General features: G+C 33.0%; 1 long non-coding RNA gene across 1 annotated transcript; it reads left to right on the plus strand.

Annotated features, from left to right (window-relative positions):
- The first annotated feature begins 353 nt into the window (after positions 1 to 353).
- LOC149933625 (uncharacterized) lies at positions 354 to 13,386 on the plus strand. Its single transcript, XR_016473036.1, has 3 exons — positions 354 to 508; positions 10,539 to 10,708; positions 13,055 to 13,386. It is a non-coding gene; the product is annotated as an uncharacterized LOC149933625 (long non-coding RNA).
- The last annotated feature ends 8,494 nt before the right edge of the window (positions 13,387 to 21,880 follow it).

Raw genomic sequence — 21,880 nt, forward strand, 5'->3', positions numbered from 1 at the left:
AAATTGGCTCGCATCCTTTAAAAAGCAGGAAGTTTGTTGACATTTTCGTCGTTAGGGTTCCACGAAATCCGTGCCAAAAATTAATGTAATAATATTTATAATATTAAAATCCCAAAATATTAAAATCTTTGCTTTTTAAGCCTAGAACGTGTACGCGAGGCTGTTAGTTCCATTATTTCCCTACAATAAGCAATATTTCTCAAATTGATTTAAAAGGTAAATTGACAATTCAATGAGTACAACTTTATTAGTTTTTGTTATTTTATATTTTATTGAAATAAGTTTTGAAAAAATAAGTGGTAATTTATATTGTTTCGTGGCTTTACTCGTGGCGTTTTTTGTTTGGAGTAGAAGGACTTGACTTTCAATTCGCTCTGGGAAAAGGTATATAACGCTTCTAAGTGCCAAAGCTCGAGTTACAGAAAGGGGTTTCAAAGTATCTTGGAAATGAACTGTGTGGTTCTCGCCGCGTTCATACTTAGCGCTCTCTGCCCTACGAATGCTGAAGGTAAGTTTTATTGATAAGGTTTTATCTAATATGTATTTCCAAATGTCTGCCTCTCTAAATACTTTCACACATTTGCCCTAGTGCGCCAAACGTTTCAAAATTGCATTCAATGTCAAAATTACGTGAATCGCTCTAAGGTTTTCATTTATTTGCGTGTGAATGGAGAATTTGAAATTGGAAACCATAATAATCTCTAATGACAGCCTTCAAAAGCACACTTTGCGATATAAGAGACAAGGGCCGTGCTTAGGGGGTGGCGAGCCGGGCGGTCGCCCAGGGCCGCTAAAATTTTCCCATGGGGATGTATATACCGGAGGGCCGCTACACTCAGTTTCCCCCATGCAATTCGCCCGGGGCCGCGAGACCTCTAAGCAGGGCCCTGTACGAGACTTTAAGAATGTAAAATCTAGCCACTTGGATTTCATAATTTACTTTTCGCCAGCCAAAATCTGCTTATTAAGCGTTAGTCTAAGTAGGTTTTGGTAAGTGTACCGTATGTAGCCTAAAACGTTAAACTCGCCTGGTGATAAAATTTATCGAGGTATTAATTATAAATAAAACTGAAAGTGAAAAGAGCCCGGGCAAAATCACTTTTTTTTTGTCCCCCGATATTAATCAAGGAGAAAAATGACGGCTAAATTAGTTAAATTTGTTTTTGCATTGGCAGCCGCCAAGAGAAGTGCGTTCACAGAAAAGGGAAGCAATATGCGTGTGCTAACATATCAGCTTTCATCGCTGGCAAGCTAGTAGAAGGAAAGTGAGGGCGAGACGCCAGTCCCAGGTTCAGGTTTAGGTTCGGGATCGAAAACCGGGATTTAAGGGGTGAAATGAGGGTAAAATCGTCCAAAAGTCAATTTATTTAGGGTATTTCTCGCGACGATGTGTTTTCCCGTATATCAACATATTGTGTCCAGGCCAACTTGTTCATTTATCTACGCTTATCGCGAAAGATACTTGAACGTATATCTTATCAAGTGTTATCGTACGGAATAAGTTGAAATGATGTAAAAATTGATAACCTAGGCGACGCGTGCGCAGATTACCCCGGGGGACGCGGTTAATTTGAATTTAAGAGTGTTTTGACTTCATGGAATATTCGTTGTTAAAGTAGAATGGAAATATTTTTAAACTTCATTTTAATATAATTGTAGTACGCTTGGCACTTGAACCTATCTCACGAGTATTTCTTAAAACGAATATCTCGATCGCGTTTTATCGTACGAAATAAGTGGAAATTATGTAAGTTGTATGATACTTGATAACCTAGGCAGGAAGATAGCGCGCGCGTGCGTGGATTACCTGGGAGGCGCGGATTGCCCGGGCGCGCGGTTAATTTGAATTTAAAACATTGATTCCCTCTCCGAAATAATTCATGTACCCAAAATTGGACCGCAGGTTTTTTTCTTTTAGGGGAATCTCTATGGGAGTTTAACATTACAATAAAGCTAATAGGTCCAGTTTGGGGTACTTTTGGTCCGAAATGGGGTACATAGGGCCGAAAATGGTGACTTTGGTCGTTTTAAGGGTACTTTTGGTCTATTTTGGTCCATTTTTGGGTACATCAGAAAAGCAGTTGGAAAAACGAAGAGCCTTATTTTTTTTTCCACCCATCTCCAAACTCCAAAAATTTATTGCTATAATTTATTTATCCCTTCCGTAGGTATAAAATAAGATAAAAACCACTTACGTATATTTTAATTACGGTCAATTAAAAATACTTAATTAGTGTACTAAGTTACGTTTAAAAGAACCTTTTGTAACAATTCCAATATGTAAATATAGGTATAAGGATTGAAAAAATACTTAAAGTGGTTTTACTGATAAACTCTAAAGGAATTTAACTTTAAAGGTATCTTAGATTATTGTTTTTAATTTTATTCAAGTTGAAAACGTATTAAGAGTCCTTCAAAGTACTATAAAAGGATTATATTTACGAACTTAATTCATATTTTCTTCAAACTTTCAATTCGCTTTTATTACTATTTAAATACGGTAAAATATAATTCTTATACACAAATATAGTCAGAAAGATACTATAAAACACTAAAATTAAAATTAAATTAAATTTGTGTGGATAAGATTTGTAAATATCATTTTGAAACTAATAACTTTCACGCTTTATTTAAGTCAAGCCAATAAAAACAATTACCTATATTTTAAATTCGGTAAAATATAAATACATTTCCGATATGTAAATAGGTAGAATAACACTATGAAAAGTTCCTTTTTCTTCTTTTAATACGACAACACACAACTCTGATACGCAAATATATAAAGAAAATATAAAAAAAATTTACTCTACGTTCGATACGTTAAAATACATTTCCGATACACAAATATAGATAAAGAAATACTATAAAATGTAAAAAGGTAGAAAAATACTACACATTAACCATTATGAATTTAAGCTTACAACATCCTTCACGTATAGAGCATAACATATATGTTCAGAGTTAACTTGCTTCCTCGTTATCTTTATCGCATGTGTTTTAAATAGCGTATGGAATAAGTTAAGAATGTACTGAAATGGTGTATGTTTAAACCTCGTAGAATAAAGAGTAAAACATATGTTCAGAGTCGGCTTGATTACTAAAGCGAATAACACAGACGTTTCCGGTGTAGTCACGTAGGAAGAAAAATACTACAACACTCTCTATACTCTACATTCAACACGTTAAAATATACTTCCGAAATGCCAATATAGGTAGTAAAATACTACAAAATCTCTATACTTTACCTTCAATACGTTAAATTACATTCCAATATGTAAATATAGGAGGAAAAATACTGCAAAAGCCTCTTTTCTTGGCGTTCAATATGTTAAAAAAGATTTCTGAAATGCAAATGTAGGTAGTAAATACTACAAAATCTCTATACTCTACCTTCAATACGTTAAATTACATTCCAATATGTAAATATAGGTAGTAAATACTACAAAAGCCTCTTTTCTTGGCGTTCAATATGTTAAAATAGATTTCTGAAATGCAAATATAGGTAATAAATACTACAAAAGCCTCTTTTCTTGGCGTTCAATATGTTAAAATAGATTTCTGAAATGCAAATATAGGTAGTAATTACTACAAAAGCCTCTTACTCTACGTTCAATACGTTAAATTAATGATATGCCTCCGATCGAATCGTTCATTTTTTCCTATTTAAATATACGCATTTAAATTAGAATTGCTTCTAGTGTTCGGCAGTCGATTAATTTTTATCCACAAATTTTCCGATTTATTTAAAAAACGTTGGTAAAAAGAATATCATTTTAACTTATTTAATTGTGTTTTTTACCCAACCAAGCATTTATTTGAATAAAAGTGGTATTTATTTAAATAACCAATAGTTAAATAAAAATTGTTAAATGTTTAAATAATCGAAAGTGAACAAGCCTATTTTTTAAATAAAACAAACAGACTTTAGAGTTGATAAGATTTGTAAATATCATTTGAAACTAATAATTTTCACGCTTTATTTAAGTCAAGCAATTACATTTTTAAAAATGAAAGAAGTTACAATATAAAAATTTGTAAATATTGTAAATATTTTTAGGTAATAAAGAAATTAAGAAATGTTTTAATTAAAATATCTTTCATTTTCTACTACATTTTTAAAAATGAAAGAAGTTTAACAATATAATTATTCCAATATAATTTCAAAATCAGGTATTATTTAAAGTACAAATGCAAAATTTAGTGAAGCAATTCTTATTTAAATACTTTTAATTAATTTGTGTATCTGAAATGTATTTATTGAAAAATAAGTGGGTTTTACTATTTATCACGGTTTTTTATATATATATTTATATTGGAATTGTTACAAAAGGTTCTTTTAAACGTAACTTAGTACATAAATTTATTTTGGAAGTTCAAAACGTATTAAGAGCCCTTCAGAGTACTATAAAAGGATTTCATTTACAAACTAAATTAATATTTTCTTCAAACTTTCAATTCGTTATAATTTGAATTTAAATGAAAACATCATGGATTATAGGTGCGTAATCTACTATTAGACCGAACTAATTAAAAAAATACTTAAAGTAAGTGGTTTTACTGATAAACTCTAAAGGAATTTTGGAATTTTCTAGAATAGCAAAGTAAAACTAAAACGTAAACCAAGTTTAAAACGAAACTAATAACAGGGAGAAAGGTTAAAGTAAGTAATTTTTTTGATTTTTCGTTTTTTAATTTGAGTTCCCTATATTATTATAAACTAAATTAAATATAATTTTTGAAAATTTGTGATAAAAGATCTGCTCCTTCGGGTTTTACATATATTTAAAAACTCGAGATTTTAATGAATTGTTTTCAAAGCATGAAAAATATAGCAGATCCTTTGATTTTAATTGTAGTTAGTAGTTACTTAAAAAAAGTCGCTAGCTGACTTGGAGCTGGTGTAGTTAAATTTTAAAAATGTGTATTTTAAATTTTGTTTGTAAAAGTTTTTTTTGAAAAAGTTTAGTATTATAGTTTAAATTTATTAAATAAAATAAAATATAAATTATACATTTGGTTTAGTATTTTACTATTGCAAGTAAAATTAATAGTAATTTTAATTACTTTTTTAGTTTTTTTTTGACAAATATGCAAACTATTTAGTTATTTCAAAAACAAATACGTCGAATTATTTGGTATTCGAAATACTATTGGTTAGTTTTTATATCTTTAATTTTATTTTTCAGAACAATTTCTCTTTGTCTAGCTTCTTCTAACTTTAATTTAGATGGCCTTAAAGCCAAGTATTTAACAAATTTTGTAACCAAGTAGATGGAGCTTTAAACAATTTTTCAGTCATGTAGTCAAGGAAATGTTCAAATATACGTGTATTTGGTCATTTTGATGGTCAAATAGCCCAGTATGGAACTGTGAGATGATAGTCAGACATTGAGACGCGGGTGGCGCCCGTGCCCCAGCGTCCGCGCCAGCCCCGTCGGTGCCCCATTTCACATTTCAGACGTCGACGGAGGCTCAGGGCACCATCAGGGCGAGGGCGCGGACGCTGGGGCACGGGCGCCACCCGCGTCTCAATGTCTGACTATCATCTCACAGTTCCATACTGGGCTATTTGACCATCAAAATGACCAAATACACGTATATTTGAACATTTCCTTGACTACATGACTGAAAAATTGTTTAAAGCTCCATCTACTTGGTTACAAAATTTGTTAAATACTTGGCTTTAAGGCCATCTAAATTAAAGTTAGAAGAAGCTAGACAAAGAGAAATTGTTCTGAAAAATAAAATTAAAGATATAAAAACTAACCAATAGTATTTCGAATACCAAATAATTCGACGTATTTGTTTTTGAAATAACTAAATAGTTTGCATATTTGTCAAAAAAAAAACTAAAAAAGTAATTGAAATTACTATTAATTTTACTTGCAATAGTAAAATACTAAACCAAATGTATAATTTATATTTTATTTTATTTAATAAATTTAAACTATAATACTAAACTTTTTCAAAAAAAACTTTTACAAACAAAATTTAAAATACACATTTTTAAAATTTAACTACACCAGCTCCAAGTCAGCTAGCGACTTTTTTTAAGTAACTACTAACTACAATTAAAATCAAAGGATCTGCTATATTTTTCATGCTTTGAAAACAATTCATTAAAATCTCGAGTTTTTAAATATATGTAAAACACGAAGGAGCAGATCTTTTATCACAAATTTTCAAAAATTATATTTAATTTAGTTTATAATAATATAGGGAACTCAAATTAAAAAACGAAAAATCAAAAAAATTACTTACTTTAACCTTTCTCCCTGTTATTAGTTTCGTTTTAAACTTGGTTTACGTTTTAGTTTTACTTTGCTATTCTAGAAAATTCCAAAATTCCTTTGGAGTTTATCAGTAAAACCACTTACTTTAAGTATTTTTTTAATTAGTTCGGTCTAATAGTAGATTACGCACCTATAATCCATGATGTTTTCATTTAAATTCAAATTATAACGAATTGAAAGTTTGAAGAAAATATTAATTTAGTTTGTAAATGAAATCCTTTTATAGTACTCTGAAGGGCTCTTAATACGTTTTGAACTAAGTTACGTTTAAAAGAACCTTTTGTAACAATTCCTGTATATATATATATATATATATATATAAAAAACCGTGATAAATAGTAAAACCCACTTATTTTTCAATTAATACATTTCAGATACACAAATTAATTAAATAAAAGTATTTAAATAAGAATTGCTTCACTAAATTATGCATTTGTACTTTAAATAATACCTGATTTTGAAATTATATTAGAATAATTATATTGTTAAACTTCTTTCATTTTTAAAAATGTAGTAGAAAATGAAAGATATTTTAATTAAAACATTTCTGAATTTCTTTATTACCTAAAAATATTTACAATATTTACAAATTTTTATATTGTTTAACTTCTTTCATTTTTAAAAATGTAATTGCTTGACTTAAATAAAGCGTGAAAATTATTAGTTTCAAATGATATTTACAAATCTTATCAACTCTAAAGTCTGTTTGTTTTATTTAAAAAATAGGCTTGTTCACTTTCGATTATTTAAACATTTAACAATTTTTATTTAACTATTGGTTATTTAAATAAATACCACTTTTATTCAAATAAATGCTTGGTTGGGTAAAAAACACAATTAAATAAGTTAAAATTATATTCTTTTTACCAACGTTTTTTAAATAAATCGGAAAATTTGTGGATAAAAATTAATCGACTGCCGAACACTAGAAGCTATTCTAATTTAAATGCGTATATTTAAATAGGAAAAAATGAACGATTCGATCGGAGGCATATCATTAATTTAACGTATTGAACGTAGAGTAAGAGGCTTTTGTAGTAATTACTACCTATATTTGCATTTCAGAAATCTATTTTAACATATTGAACGCCAAGAAAAGAGGCTTTTGTAGTATTTACTACCTATATTTACATATTGGAATGTAATTTAACGTATTGAAGGTAGAGTATAGAGATTTTGTAGTATTTACTACCTATATTTGCATTTCAGAAATCTATTTTAACATATTGAACGCCAAGAAAAGAGGCTTTTGTAGTATTTACTACCTATATTTACATATTGGAATGTAATTTAACGTATTGAAGGTAGAGTATAGAGATTTTGTAGTATTTACTACCTACATTTGCATTTCAGAAATCTTTTTTAACATATTGAACGCCAAGAAAAGAGGCTTTTGCAGTATTTTTCCTCCTATATTTACATATTGGAATGTAATTTAACGTATTGAAGGTAAAGTATAGAGATTTTGTAGTATTTTACTACCTATATTGGCATTTCGGAAGTATATTTTAACGTGTTGAATGTAGAGTATAGAGAGTGTTGTAGTATTTTTCTTCCTACGTGACTACACCGGAAACGTCTGTGTTATTCGCTTTAGTAATCAAGCCGACTCTGAACATATGTTTTACTCTTTATTCTACGAGGTTTAAACATACACCATTTCAGTACATTCTTAACTTATTCCATACGCTATTTAAAACACATGCGATAAAGATAACGAGGAAACAAGTTAACTCTGAACATATATGTTATGCTCTATACGTGAAGGATGTTGTAAGCTTAAATTCATAATGGTTAATGTGTAGTATTTTTCTACCTTTTTACATTTTATAGTATTTCTTTATCTATATTTGTGTATCGGAAATGTATTTTAACATATCGAACGTAGAGTAAATTTTTTTTATATTTTCTTTATATATTTGCGTATCAGAGTTGTGTGTTGTCGTATTAAAAGAAGAAAAAGGAACTTTTCATAGTGTTATTCTACCTATTTACATATCGGAAATGTATTTATATTTTACCGAATTTAAAATATAGGTAATTGTTTTTATTGGCTTGACTTAAATAAAGCGTGAAAGTTATTAGTTTCAAAATGATATTTACAAATCTTATCCACACAAATTTAATTTAATTTTAATTTTAGTGTTTTATAGTATCTTTCTGACTATATTTGTGTATAAGAATTATATTTTACCGTATTTAAATAGTAATAAAAGCGAATTGAAAGTTTGAAGAAAATATGAATTAAGTTCGTAAATATAATCCTTTTATAGTACTTTGAAGGACTCTTAATACGTTTTCAACTTGAATAAAATTAAAAACAATAATCTAAGATACCTTTAAAGTTAAATTCCTTTAGAGTTTATCAGTAAAACCACTTTAAGTATTTTTTCAATCCTTATACCTATATTTACATATTGGAATTGTTACAAAAGGTTCTTTTAAACGTAACTTAGTACACTAATTAAGTATTTTTAATTGACCGTAATTAAAATATACGTAAGTGGTTTTTATCTTATTTTATACCTACGGAAGGGATAAATAAATTATAGCAATAAATTTTTGGAGTTTGGAGATGGGTGGAAAAAAAAATAAGGCTCTTCGTTTTTCCAACTGCTTTTCTGATGTACCCAAAAATGGACCAAAATAGACCAAAAGTACCCTTAAAACGACCAAAGTCACCATTTTCGGCCCTATGTACCCCATTTCGGACCAAAATTACCCCAAACTGGACCTATTCGCTTTATTGTAATGTTAAACTCCCATAGAGATTCCCCTAAAAGAAAAAAACCTGCGGTCCAATTTTGGGTACATGAATTATTTCGGAGAGGGAATCAATGTTTTAAATTCAAATTAACCGCGCGCCCGGGCAATCCGCGCCTCCCAGGTAATCCACGCACGCGCGTGCTATCTTCCTGCCTAGGTTATCAAGTATCATACAACTTACATAATTTCCACTTATTTCGTACGATAAAACGCGATCGAGATATTCGTTTTAAGAAATACTCGTGAGATAGGTTCAAGTGCCAAGCGTACTACAATTATATTAAAATGAAGTTTAAAAATATTTCCATTCTACTTTAACAACGAATATTCCATGACGTCAAAACACTCTTAAATTCAAATTAACCGCGTCCCCCGGGGTAATCTGCGCACGCGTCGCCTAGGTTATCAATTTTTACATCATTTCAACTTATTCCGTACGATAAAACTTGATAAGATATACGTTCAAGTATCTTTCGAGATAAGCGTAGATAAATGAACAAGTTGGCCTGGACACAATATGTTGATATACGAAAAAACAAATCGTCGCGAGAAATAACATAAATACATTGACTTTTCGACGTTTTTACCCCTATTTCACCCCATAAATCCCGGATCTCGATCCCGAACCTAAACCTGAACCTGGGACTGGCGTCTCGCCTTCACTTTCCTTCTACTCAAGCTTGATCATTTTTGTTGCCACGAATAAACATTACATTTATTTTGTAAAATTTTAAAAAGCATCTTTTCGATTGAATGAAAATAGAAACCCAAATTAATGAGAAATACGTTTATTTGCGATTATCAGCTGACTCTGTAGTAAAACTGCTGTTTCTTAAAAAAAACAAGGAATTTTCTTGAAACTTTTTGTGGACAAAAGTGTAATACTTCCTTGTTTTAAGTAATTAAATAACACGTGGATAGGAAACGGACATCCTGGCTCCAGATGGTAGACCGGTTAATGGTGTAGTTCGTCGTTCCTGGTAGAAATGATTGCATTCGGGTTCAATGTAGTTAATTTGGTCTTCATATCGTCTGCGTGAAAGAAACACAAGCGCAAAGCAGGGAAACTGAACAAGGTCCTTTGTTAAGGCTGCTACGCGACTGTTCTCGATGGCCTCTTGAATCGAAAACTATTCGCTTTCTCTAGACGAGCGTTTCTCAGCTTTTGCCTGCGCAAAAGTTTTGCGTGATATAAAGTAATAAGGCGCTATAATGGACACTAATAGGTACTCGCTATTCTCATAAAATCTTTCTACTACTACAGAAAATGTGATTTTTAGTACGCTTTGCCATTAATAGATGGAGGTCAAACCACTTTCGACATAATTATTGCCGGAAGGTGCTTCTACATAGAAACGCTTTCTTTAAAGGTTTTGTCAGTTTGAGTGTTTTTCACATTTTTAACGAAAGCCGAGATTGGCTTTCAATGTGTTTTCAGCTTAAGACAAAGCGTTGATAATTTCTGTTTTCATTAAATAGACTGTCCTGATCACGAATTCCACAAACACCCCAAGCATAGTTGTACGGATATGCATGATTCCGGTTTGGACGGACGATGCACGTATGCACCATTCCGTGTGAAACTGGGGGAAAAAAATCTATAACATGCGTAGAAGGAAAGTGGCTCGGACCCTTCGATCACTGCGGGGGTAAGATTTCACACTGAATTGCGCGATAGTCCGGAGCCAAGCACAACCATTTTGATCATTTCTATGTAGTTTCATTGATCATCTCTTAGAAACGTTCGAAATACTTTTTTTATTCTTCTTAAATTTTTGATTTCTAAGATCTGTGGATGAAAATTATCTCTCCCTTTTCTAGCGAAAGCTCACTTCCCATACGCCACGATGTCGTCTGCTCCGTCGTCTTCTTCGCGACTGTACCAAATATTGGGAAGACGACGGAACAGAGGACGTTAGAAGTAGGGGAAGTTGCTCTTCACACGATAGGAAGAATGAAATTTTCTCTAACAGACTTGGGAATTGACCCATAGTGTTAGAAATCCGTCACATTTCAGGCTCTATCTTGATTTTAGGTCAAGAGCGCAATCTCTTCAACGGGTTACGAAAATAACACTTAATAATTATTATAATAATTATTAATTATAAATATAATTTTTATAATCCTTTGTTTTAAATTATTATTTTGTGTGAATTGTGGTCTTAAAAATGAATTAATCTAGAATTACAAAATTTTCATTGATTGTGTTTTTATTAATATCTCAATTTCAAAGAAATTAAAAGGTACACGATTTCACCGATAGATGGTAGACAAAAAGTCAAAGAGAAAGTTATTTTGTAGACTCAAAAAGTTGAAAAGAAATTACTTCTATGGAAAATTCCCAATTTCTCACAAGATTATGAAGTCATAAAAACGTGTTCATTACAATTCAACCATTTCCCATTAAATCGGAATGTAGGCAAAGCCTCTAGGTTATATTCACTTGACTTCACAAACCAGTTTGGTCGCATTGCAATGCTCTGTACAATGAAGAGTTTTCATTTTTAAAGCGACACCTTCTTTAGCTTATCACTGGGAAATTGCTCGAGTATAATCAATATTATCAAATACGCCTCTTCATTATTTCTAATAAAAAATGGTAGAATTATTATTCGGCTATAATAAATCAATTGTTAAGTTTACGCACTCCTCACAGAATACACAGTCATAAAACCGTTCGCTTAAAGCAAGTGTCGGCAGGACGTCAAGTAGCTCTTTTTCCACAGATGCCGCTATCTTCGTAATCAAAACAAGTTAGTCAGTTAGTTAGTTAAATTTTTACCCAAAAGGCCCCCTCGCGTTGATTGGATCGTTTTTAAATTGGTCAATGACATAAATTTCATCAATTTTAAACTATATTTTTACAAGGGATATATACATGTAGTTTAGGTTGAAGCGCAATAAATGAAGTATAAGTTGTTTAAATATAACTCTCCAATAAGGCTCTCTGACGAGCAAATATAGGTTTACCAAAGAATTGTGCTCAGTGCGCAATCACAACTTCCATCCGATTTGAGTGACTCCATTGCAAGAATTTCACGAAGGAGATACGGAACGTCGTTATGACTTTTATCACTGGCCTCGTGTGATGTCTAACGAAAATCCGGACCTTCTTATTCTACTCTAAGTGGCCATCCATCAAGTATTCCTTTTCTGCCAAATCATCTGAGCTGGCAAACATTTTAGGTGCTTCTGCAGAAAGAGTTGAACCGCATTTCTCTGGACTATGATTTCTACAGGACGGTGCCTGGATCAGTTGCAGACCTGACACTGATGGACGTTTTCCACTGGGGCTATATAAAGGGACGAGTGAACAAAAGACACGTGACAAGCCTCGAAACAAGATTCATCGGGCACGTATTGTCGCAAACGGACCTTTAATCGAGCTTTTTTTGAACCCATTGAACAAATTTAAATGAATGGTATATTTTTTTCATTACGAAAACTTTTTTTGGGGTAGAATAATTTAGAGATTTTTCATGGCCTCATAATCTAGAACATAAAAATTGCTTTGTGCGTTTTTGAATTTTCCATGCAACTTTCTCCGTGTAATACTTTGTCTACTAAATTAAATTTCCCGGTAGTGTAAATGAAATACGTCAATATTAAACATATACCCTGAATATCGACATTTAAAGTTTTGTTCGAGCAATTTTGAAAAGGCATTGAACAATAGTATTTTGGGCTACGAGATTTTGCATTTTAACAAAATTAGGATTTTTCTTTGTAGGATTTTCCATTTAAAGTCTATTAGAAAAATATCTAGAATTTTTAAACAAAATTTATCTTTTTCATTCCAGTATTTTTCAAAAGAATATCTACGAGTATAGTTTCTTTTTAGCTCACTTAATAGATGGCGCTTAGTAGATTTTACTCTTAGTAAGGAATATTCGTGAACATTTATCAGGGTTTATTCGTTTTCAGGAAACTAATATTTGATTTATTTGATGTACCGAAATAAATTTTACACCCCGAAAAATAATTATCGTTGACAGAGTGCCCATCGACAGACGACAATGACGAAAATTGCCAGCGCACGTCGTGCAAAGGAATCGGATTTCAAAAGGCCAAATGCTTTTCACTATCTAGGGTCCGTGGTGACCAAACATGCCAATGTACTTGCAGAGCGAAAATATCCAAATGGCATAATGCATCAGATTCTGACTGCTCGAAAATGAAATGCTTTGACAATTCTAAAAAGCCCAGATGTGACCATTTTGAATCAGGAAGTTGGCGTTCATCTTGGCAAATTTGTCAATGCTTTTAGGCTCAAATTTAGAGTCTTCGGACACTAACAGCAAATAAAATAAAAATAAATATAACTGAATATTTATTATGCGTATACCTCGACTAATAATTTTTAGGGATTATAGAGCATATGAAGGCGCAATTCAAACTAGGGAGAATGAATATAGTGTGACGCTCAGGGTCTGGTTTTTCGTCCAGAACGGGAGTGGATAATGGAAAACGTCAACGGAGTGAGTTTCGTGTCAGTTTTCGGGAGTCAATGAGTATTGATGACTTAGGCCTAAGGTGGCGCCTTGGGTATTAGCCTAGCTGATTATTATTGTTACACCAGGCTGATTGGATAATTTTTAGATAGAAGGAGCTTGCTGTTAGCGCGTGAGGGGGATTGATAGTCACGCTCAAAATGGTTTCAAGAGAAAGCCCAGGATCGTACCGGATTGTCCGCCGGTTCTTCTTACGGGAATGATCTTTTGGGGCCGGACGCTTTCCGGAAACTGAACGAGCTTTCCGGAGTTCAATAATGTTCCACCAGTGCTCCTCTCCTTGGCTCTAGCGCGGCCACTACGCTCCCAATTCCCAAAAACCACAGTGGATAATTGCACTCAAACATCGCGACATCGTACCTATTGCCATTCGGGTCGATCTAGCCTTCCTAATCGTAAGGCGAATGGAATTTTCGAAAGAAAAATAGGGAGTGACAAAACACGAAGCGGGCCACCAGGTGTAATCTTCAAAAGGCAAGTGCGTCGACCACTTAAAACTTATAAATTCCTGGGTCCAATAGGTCTTCAAGACGCGAATCTCGGATCAAAAACCAATTAAAAAATAAATAAAATAGCCAGAATTTCCAAAAGTCCTATTAGTATGAGTAGCTTGTAATTTCATTTAATTCGATTAGGGTTTAGCTTTTATTTTGTCCCTTTTCCTTGCCTACTTTTCTACCTTTTCTCGTGTTTTATCACTCTTACAATTCTGGTCCACGGGGGGTTCTTATTGCTTAAGCCTACTCAGCCTATTTGTGAATTTGCCACGAATCGTGACATTTTTCTGCAGCAAAAACGTCGAAATGAAAATCCGCAATTCAGGGTCAGGCCCTTACTTCGCCCGGGATGACGTCAAAGAGTGAGTCCAAACGACAAATTCTCCAGTTGGAGTCCCGATGCTTTGCCCCTCTTGTTGTCACCCCCCGCCCCTGAAAAAGGATGAAGCTTTCAAATTGTTTGAATAAACGAGGCAAATATTGAAAACGCTATCACAAATGGCTTAGCTGGATTTCCTAAATGTCGAATGATGATGACGTGCGAGTAAAGATTTAACAATACTAATAAAGCGTTTGATTGTCAAAAGAAAACCATATTTAATGGCGCGTGTTTAGTAGGGATGCAACGGTTCCATTTTTTGGACAATCTCGGTTCCGGTTCTTAAAATTTTAATTTATCGTTTCCGGTTTGGGTCCCGGTTTTCAAAATCTAGAACCGATCGGTTCCGTTTCCTAAACGGTTCCTATACGGTTCCAGTGTGCTTAGTATTAATTAAAGTTAAATACACAAGCAATTCAAATGAAGTTAAAGAGAAATAAAATCCCCCACATTAATTTATTTAGAATTTTATAATTTGTTTTTGATAAATTATATTTTAAAAATAGTAGCTTTCTCAGTGACGTAGCTATGGGTTCGGGGGTCCTCCCTTGAAACTGTTTTTGGGGTCCCTTATAATCATGAAGGCCGAGTCGCGATTATCGCCATCTAGAGTTAGGGCTAACATGTATCGCCTTTTACAATTAGATTTAAATATATAAAACGCTTAAAAATGGCTTTAAGCCCTAAGTGAAACGATTAAGATAAATCACGGCAATCAGCGTCTGGTAGAACTTGGAAGTCTGGAGTTCAGACTCCCAAGTCCGACTAGAGGACTTAATGTAAAATAATTTAAAAAATTATTGCTACTATTCTCTGCTAGGGAACTCATGTAAGCACGTTATTTGTTTATTCAATAAAGTAGGGTAAAAATGAAATCTTCTGTTTGAAAATTCCCACGGTTTCATCTTTGGAAGTGGAGGAGGGTGGGGGGGATGATGTACTCTCAAGTTTTGGGGAGAACGCTTTAGAAGTTGGAGGGGGCAAAGAGAAACGCAACGGGGGCCTAGGAGCTTAGCCCCCTATGTAGAGGGAGTAATCGGTCGCTAATGTCATTAAGGCATTGACAGTAACAACAGTTTTCATACGAAGGGTTTTTAAGTCTTTAGAGTCGTGTATAAATTTAAGATACCCAAATCCACAATAATAAAAGAGAACGGTTTTGAATTTTTAAAGGAGTGTAGCTTCACCGAATGCATGTGTTACTGTTTGACTACTATGTAAATTGGCGGGAAAAGACACAGTTGAGCTTCTATAGGCTTTATATGCTTTTAAATTGAGAATTTGACCTTTTGACGATTTCAAACTGAAGGGGCAATAACATTAATTGCCCCTCCCAGCAAAATTCTAGGGAGGGGCATTGTCCCCCTGATTCCTACGCCCCTGCCTCATTTCATTGAAAAATATAAAGACGGGATTTCTAAGAATCGATTTGATTATAGTTGAGTTTATCGTTCTAAATGGAGTCCATATTATTTCGTTCATTAAGCATTGTCATTTGTGAAATGGACGCAAATTCTGAAAGTTGAAATTTTAGATTTTCTAGACAAAAACTACGCAGGCCAGCGATTATATTATGCAAACGAATTAGCTATAAAACACGTGTCTCGATACTTTTCAAACTTCAGTATGCCACTTTCATTATGTACACTCTGTTTAAAAAGTCTTCGACAGGTGAAATTTTTGCCCTCTTTTTAATTATGCTAGAAAACTATAATAGATAGATCGATGAAACCAATTGCAACTATTATTTATTTTCCAATATCTTTCGTTATTTAAAGGTTTCATCCGCCAAAAATTAATAGTTTGGCGGGAACCGTCAACTTATTTTTGACAACTTTTAAATATGGTTCTACGGCACTGGTTCATATTTAGAAAGTGGAAAAATTATCCCTCTACAACCAACGGTTGAGAAGTTATCGCGTTTACAAACTTTCGTCGAAACTAGGAAACACCTAAAATGCATCAAACGATTATAAATAACGCAACTTCGACAGCGATCCAACAACATTGAAAACATATTTAATTAAAGGCCGGTTTAAAAGAAACAAATTCCTAGGACAACTTGGAAAGTTATTTAAAGAATATCCTTTTTTATACGCTAAAGCTTTTAAAAAGCTATTTGCGTTATAATTTGTTTATAATAATTGTTACCACAATTTTAAACCAGCCTTTAATTAAATATATGTTGTTGGATCGCTGTCGAAGTTGTGATATTTATAATCGCTTGATGCATTTTAGGTGTTTCCTAGTTTCGACGAAAGTTTGTAAACGCGATAACTTCTCAACCGTTGTTTGTAGAGGGATAATTTTTCCACTTTCTAAATTTGAACCGACCATTGCGAATTCAAAAGTCAGTGCCGTAGAACCAATATTTCAAAAGTTGTCAAAAATGAGTTCTGACGGTTCCCGCCAAAATATTAATTTTTGGCGGACAAACCAATAAATAACGAAAAATATTGGAAAATAAATAATAGTTGCAATTGGTTTCATCAAAAGCGACATAAGACCCAAAAGTGTGTCAGTACGGTATAATGTTTAATGAGAGCTTGTCGCGAAGTAAAAAGAGGGAGTGGGAGAGGGGTTGAAAATACGTCATCAAAATTTTAATTTTTTTCCACTTCAGCGCCGCCGAGTGAGGCGTTTTAGAACGTATGTCTACGGGAGAATAAAACGAAGAGATAAAATCGCGCAAACATAGACTAAATATAAAGTTGCTAGTACTATTCCAACTAGTAGGTTATGTAGTCTGGTGTGAGACTAGCTCTCAGTAAATATTTTAACGGGCGCAAAGGTAGAGTTGACACACTTTTGGGTCTTATGTCGCTTTTGGTTTCATCGATCTATCTATTATAGTTTTCTAGCATAATTAAAAAGAGGGCCAAAATTTCACCTGTCGAAGACTTTTTAAACAGAGTGTACGTTGTTTGGATATTTATGCGACGGTTATTGTGGTAGTATTTATAAAGTTTTGGGCATAAAGAAATATTTGAAACAAGTAAAACATTAACTTGAGCTGACAAGAGAAAAAAACTAGACGAGGCCTCGCGCGGTTGGACTGTACACAGTCCCATAGGCAATAATGGCAATTTGGGGGCCCCTCGATGGAAGTCTGCCGTGGCGTTATTTACGCCACTGGCTTTTCTGCTGTTTCTCCTCTAAGTCGGTTGCGAAGAGGATAAAAAATTATGCTTGCCCATTGCCCCACTAAATATTTGCTCGGAAGGCACACTAGTAGCTGTAGACGACAAATATTTTGTGCTACATTTGTGAAATTGTGCCGAGTTTTCCAACTGAAGAAAATAAAACTAAAACTATCGCGGATTTCCGGAAAGCACACATTTGGAGGACGAGCCCATTTTCAATGGAGAATACGTAAGGGTGTGTCAGTTGACAGTTACGTAGAAACCCACATAGAGTTATTTGAGATAGGATAAAGATGACCTTACATGAAAAACTAATAGTAAATTAGGAAGTTTAATTACTAAATTTCAACATGCGCTAAATATTGGTAAATAAAGTTATAGAACCGTTTAAAACCCGTTTAAAACAATGAAAAACCCGGTTCCGGTTATCATTTTTTTACAAATATCGGTTCCGGCTCTGGATACGGTTATCAAATTTTTAAATTATCGGTTCCGGTTCCTAGAATTTACACGGTTCTTCTCGGTGCCGGTTCCGGTTATCCGTTGCATGCCTAGTGTTTAGTCTTACATCGCTACAGCCGGACTGCGGCGTGGGGGCTTCTTTCAATTCTCTTATTGAGCGATGGTCGCATGACCAGCCACTGACGGACTATAAAGAAAAAACCGACTACTAACATCGAATTCTAAAGATCGACATTTTGAAGTTCGACAACCCCATTATATCACGGTCAAGATCGGCACAATTATTTATTATAAGATATTAATATATACACATTTATCGCTACATTTATTGTTTTTAATTTTAAATAAATAATAATTTTGTTCTTAATTTTATTTTAATATTGGTTTAATTCTTAATTTTAGATAAATAATATAGTATAATCCTTAAATTTAATTTAATAATAATATAATTCTTAATTTTAGTTTAATAATAATATAATTCTTAATTTTAGTTTAATAACAATTTAATTCTGAATTTTAGTTTAATAACAATTAAATTCTGAATTTTAGTTAAACAATAATTTAATTCTTAATTTTAGTTGAATAATAATTTATTTCTTAAATTTTGGTTCTATGTTTAAACTCAAGCCCCAAATTCCAAGAACCCCATCCAAGACTAAGTACTCAAAGTCAATACCCCTGTAGCACAGCCGGTCGTATTAGAGTCGGGTTGTAGTCGAAAAGTCGGTTTTAAGTCGAAGACCAAAAGCCGACTTAAAAAGTCATTAACGTTTTAGCGACGAAAATAGGTAGCAACGCACTTAGGACTTTTTGGAGTCGGTATGCCGACGCGAAGAAGACTTCAAATTATAGTTCATTTGCCGACTTTAAAACGACTAAATTTTGAAATCTACTATCGGAGCGCCATCTTTGGTCCCGTTTCGTAACTATTAGAGATAAATTTCAATTTCAATTTCAATTTAATTGTGCATTTGGTGTATACAAAAAAGAGGGGGGATAGCGGGGCTAAGTCAATAGCGACTTGTAAGCCCCGCAATTGCAGATTTTTCGTCAATATATATATATATATAAATACATTAAATACATTAAACAATTATATTAATTAAAAAAAAAGGGAGAGTAAAAGTAAACAAAGTAAACAAAAATACAAAATAAATATGGTATAAAATATAAAACTAGGCTAAATCTCGTCCAACATAATCTTTTTAATACAGGATTTAAATTTAAAAAAACTTTCTATTTCTATAATATTTGTACCTAATTTGTTGAACAAGTTAGCGCCATGGTAAAAAATTGAGTTCAATTTTTTTGTTGTTTTACAAAGGGGAGCTTTAATTTATCGTAGCGTCGTAAATGCACATTGGTTTTTTTTAATTCAAATAGGGGTTCAACGTTTAGTAGATCTTTATAAATAAATAGTAGTGCCTTCATTTTAAATAATTGTTCGACTTTTAAGATCTTACTTTTTTTAAATAGATCCCTAGTACCGGCCAGAAAAGGCGCATTGTAAATTGTCCTAATTATCCTTTTTTGTAGAGTCGAAAGTCTATTAAGATTTTGATTCGACGTGTTTCCCCAAATTTCAATTCCATAGGATAAGGTTGAATTAAACAAGGCGTGATACATATCAATTAACATTTTTCTAGGAATAGCTTTTTTACAGTGGTAAAGAATACCACAGACTCTCGAAAGGGATTTCCATATATTATTAATGTGGTTATTCCAAGTTAATTGGCTATCTAGCCATATACCGAGGTATTTATAGGTGTTTACTCTTTTTAGCTCAGTGCCATCAAACTCAATTTTATTGTTAAAGTGGACTGTGTCTCTATTTGAGAAAACTATATATTCAGATTTTGCAACATTCAATGCTTAGCCATTATTTTTTAGCCAATTATTAATTTTAACCAGTAGACCATTAATTTTTTGAGTTAGATGAAGAAGATTTTTCGCCGAATAGATTAGTATTGCATCATCGGCATATAAAAAAATAAATTCTTTTCGAACAATATTAAATATATCGTTAATGAACAAGTTGAATAGTAGAGGTGACAATACCGACCCCTGGGGGACCCCTATAGAAAGATATTTAAAACCTGATACTTTGTCATTTATTTTGGTTTTGCAGGGTCTATTTGCAAGATAACCGAGGGGCTAACCACTCTTAGAAAGTCTGTACACCGGATTACGCTTAGATTAGCACTGCCAAAGGCAGGGACTTCAAAGATTACGCGTAGTCCCATTAGTACAGTCAAAGGTACGGCTCTGTACACCGATTACGCGGAGTGATCAGCCCCTCGAAGATAACTTTTTAACCAACTTCCCGCCATTCCTCTTATCCCCATACGGTACAATTTCTGCAATAGTCTGACATGTGAGACTGAGTCAAAAGCTTTGCGTAGATCTAGAAATACGCCGAGGCAGCTTTCACTCTTATCTAAAGCCGTAATAATTTTATCATAAACTCTCGCTATTGCATTAATCGTACCCAGGCCCTTTCTAAATCCAAATTGATTATTCGAAAGAAGTGAATATTTTTCAGTGAATGATAGTAATCTATTGTGAAATGCTTTGTCAAAACATTTAGCAATACAAGACAGGAGAGAAATTGGTCTATAGTTAGTAGGATCGGACGGATCCCCTTTCTTAAAAATTGGGATAATTAGGGTTTGCTTCAGTTTATCCGGGTAGACTCCCGTAGAAAAGGATAGATTTATCAAAAATGTCAAAGGGACCAATATGAAAGACATAGCAAATTTTATCGTTTTTGGATGAATTTCATCAGGGCCAGGGGCGGAAGAACTAGCGAGTCCTGATATAATATTACTCAGTTCGGCAGTATCTAGGGCAAAGAGCGACATGGTATTGGGGTTATTATCAACATTTATCACCCCGTCCGCTATTGGATTTCTTATGGTAGCTTGGGTCATTGTAAAAAAATTATTAGCTTTATCCGGGTCTAGTGGGGTGTCTAGGGTCGTATTTTTGTTTTTATTCATTAGGGAGTTTGCAATTTTCCATTTTTGTTTTTGATTATTGGTCTTAAAGAATTTTTTAAAATAGTGATCATTACGTCCATTCCTGATTAAATTATTACAATGGTTACGGGCGACTCTATATTTTTCAATGTTAGCCAACGTCGGTCGTTTTTTTGAGATTTTTTGCAGTTTATTTTTTAGTTTAATAGCATCTCGAATTTCGGGTGTGAGCCAAGAGTCTTTATTTTCTAGGATTTTCTTAAAATTAAAGGATTTATTATAGGCATATGTCACTTTTTCTTCAAAAGTATTGTAGGCTTGATTGACATCCGACAATCGTTGTTCTTCGGCTTTCGGTTTCTAAATATTTTATATGAAATATTTAACAATTTTATGTAAAACATTTAAATTATCTGCATACAGTATCAAGATAATCTTTTAAGGTAAGCTTTTTCATTGACATTTCATTTTAATTTAAGATAATCTTCTTATAACTTTAGGATTGGAATATAATGTAAATTAGACCTTGGGTTTTCTTTTGTTTACAACGTCATATTGACTAGCAGTGAAGCCAGTTTAAGGGGGAAGAATACAGTAAAAGCCTCTTTTTCGTTCAAGCTGAACATTTCTGTTATAACCATTACATAATTGAATTATATTTTTCTTATTAGGCTGAACCTTCCTCTAGTGCTTAAAATAATGTTGATAATTCTAATATTAATAGTTAACGAGATATAAGGTCCTAACTAAAGGGTAGTTTGGGCGCTTGACCAACTTGTTTAGCTCCGGGGTCAGAATTAAAACGTATTAACTTCATTACTTTTAAATTTAAAATTTTCCAAATTATTTTA

The sequence above is a fragment of the Leiobunum rupestre genome, chromosome 8, assembly GCF_980474605.1.
Source record: "Leiobunum rupestre chromosome 8, qqLeiRupe1.1.hap1, whole genome shotgun sequence".
NCBI classification, from domain to species: domain Eukaryota; kingdom Metazoa; phylum Arthropoda; class Arachnida; order Opiliones; family Sclerosomatidae; genus Leiobunum; species Leiobunum rupestre.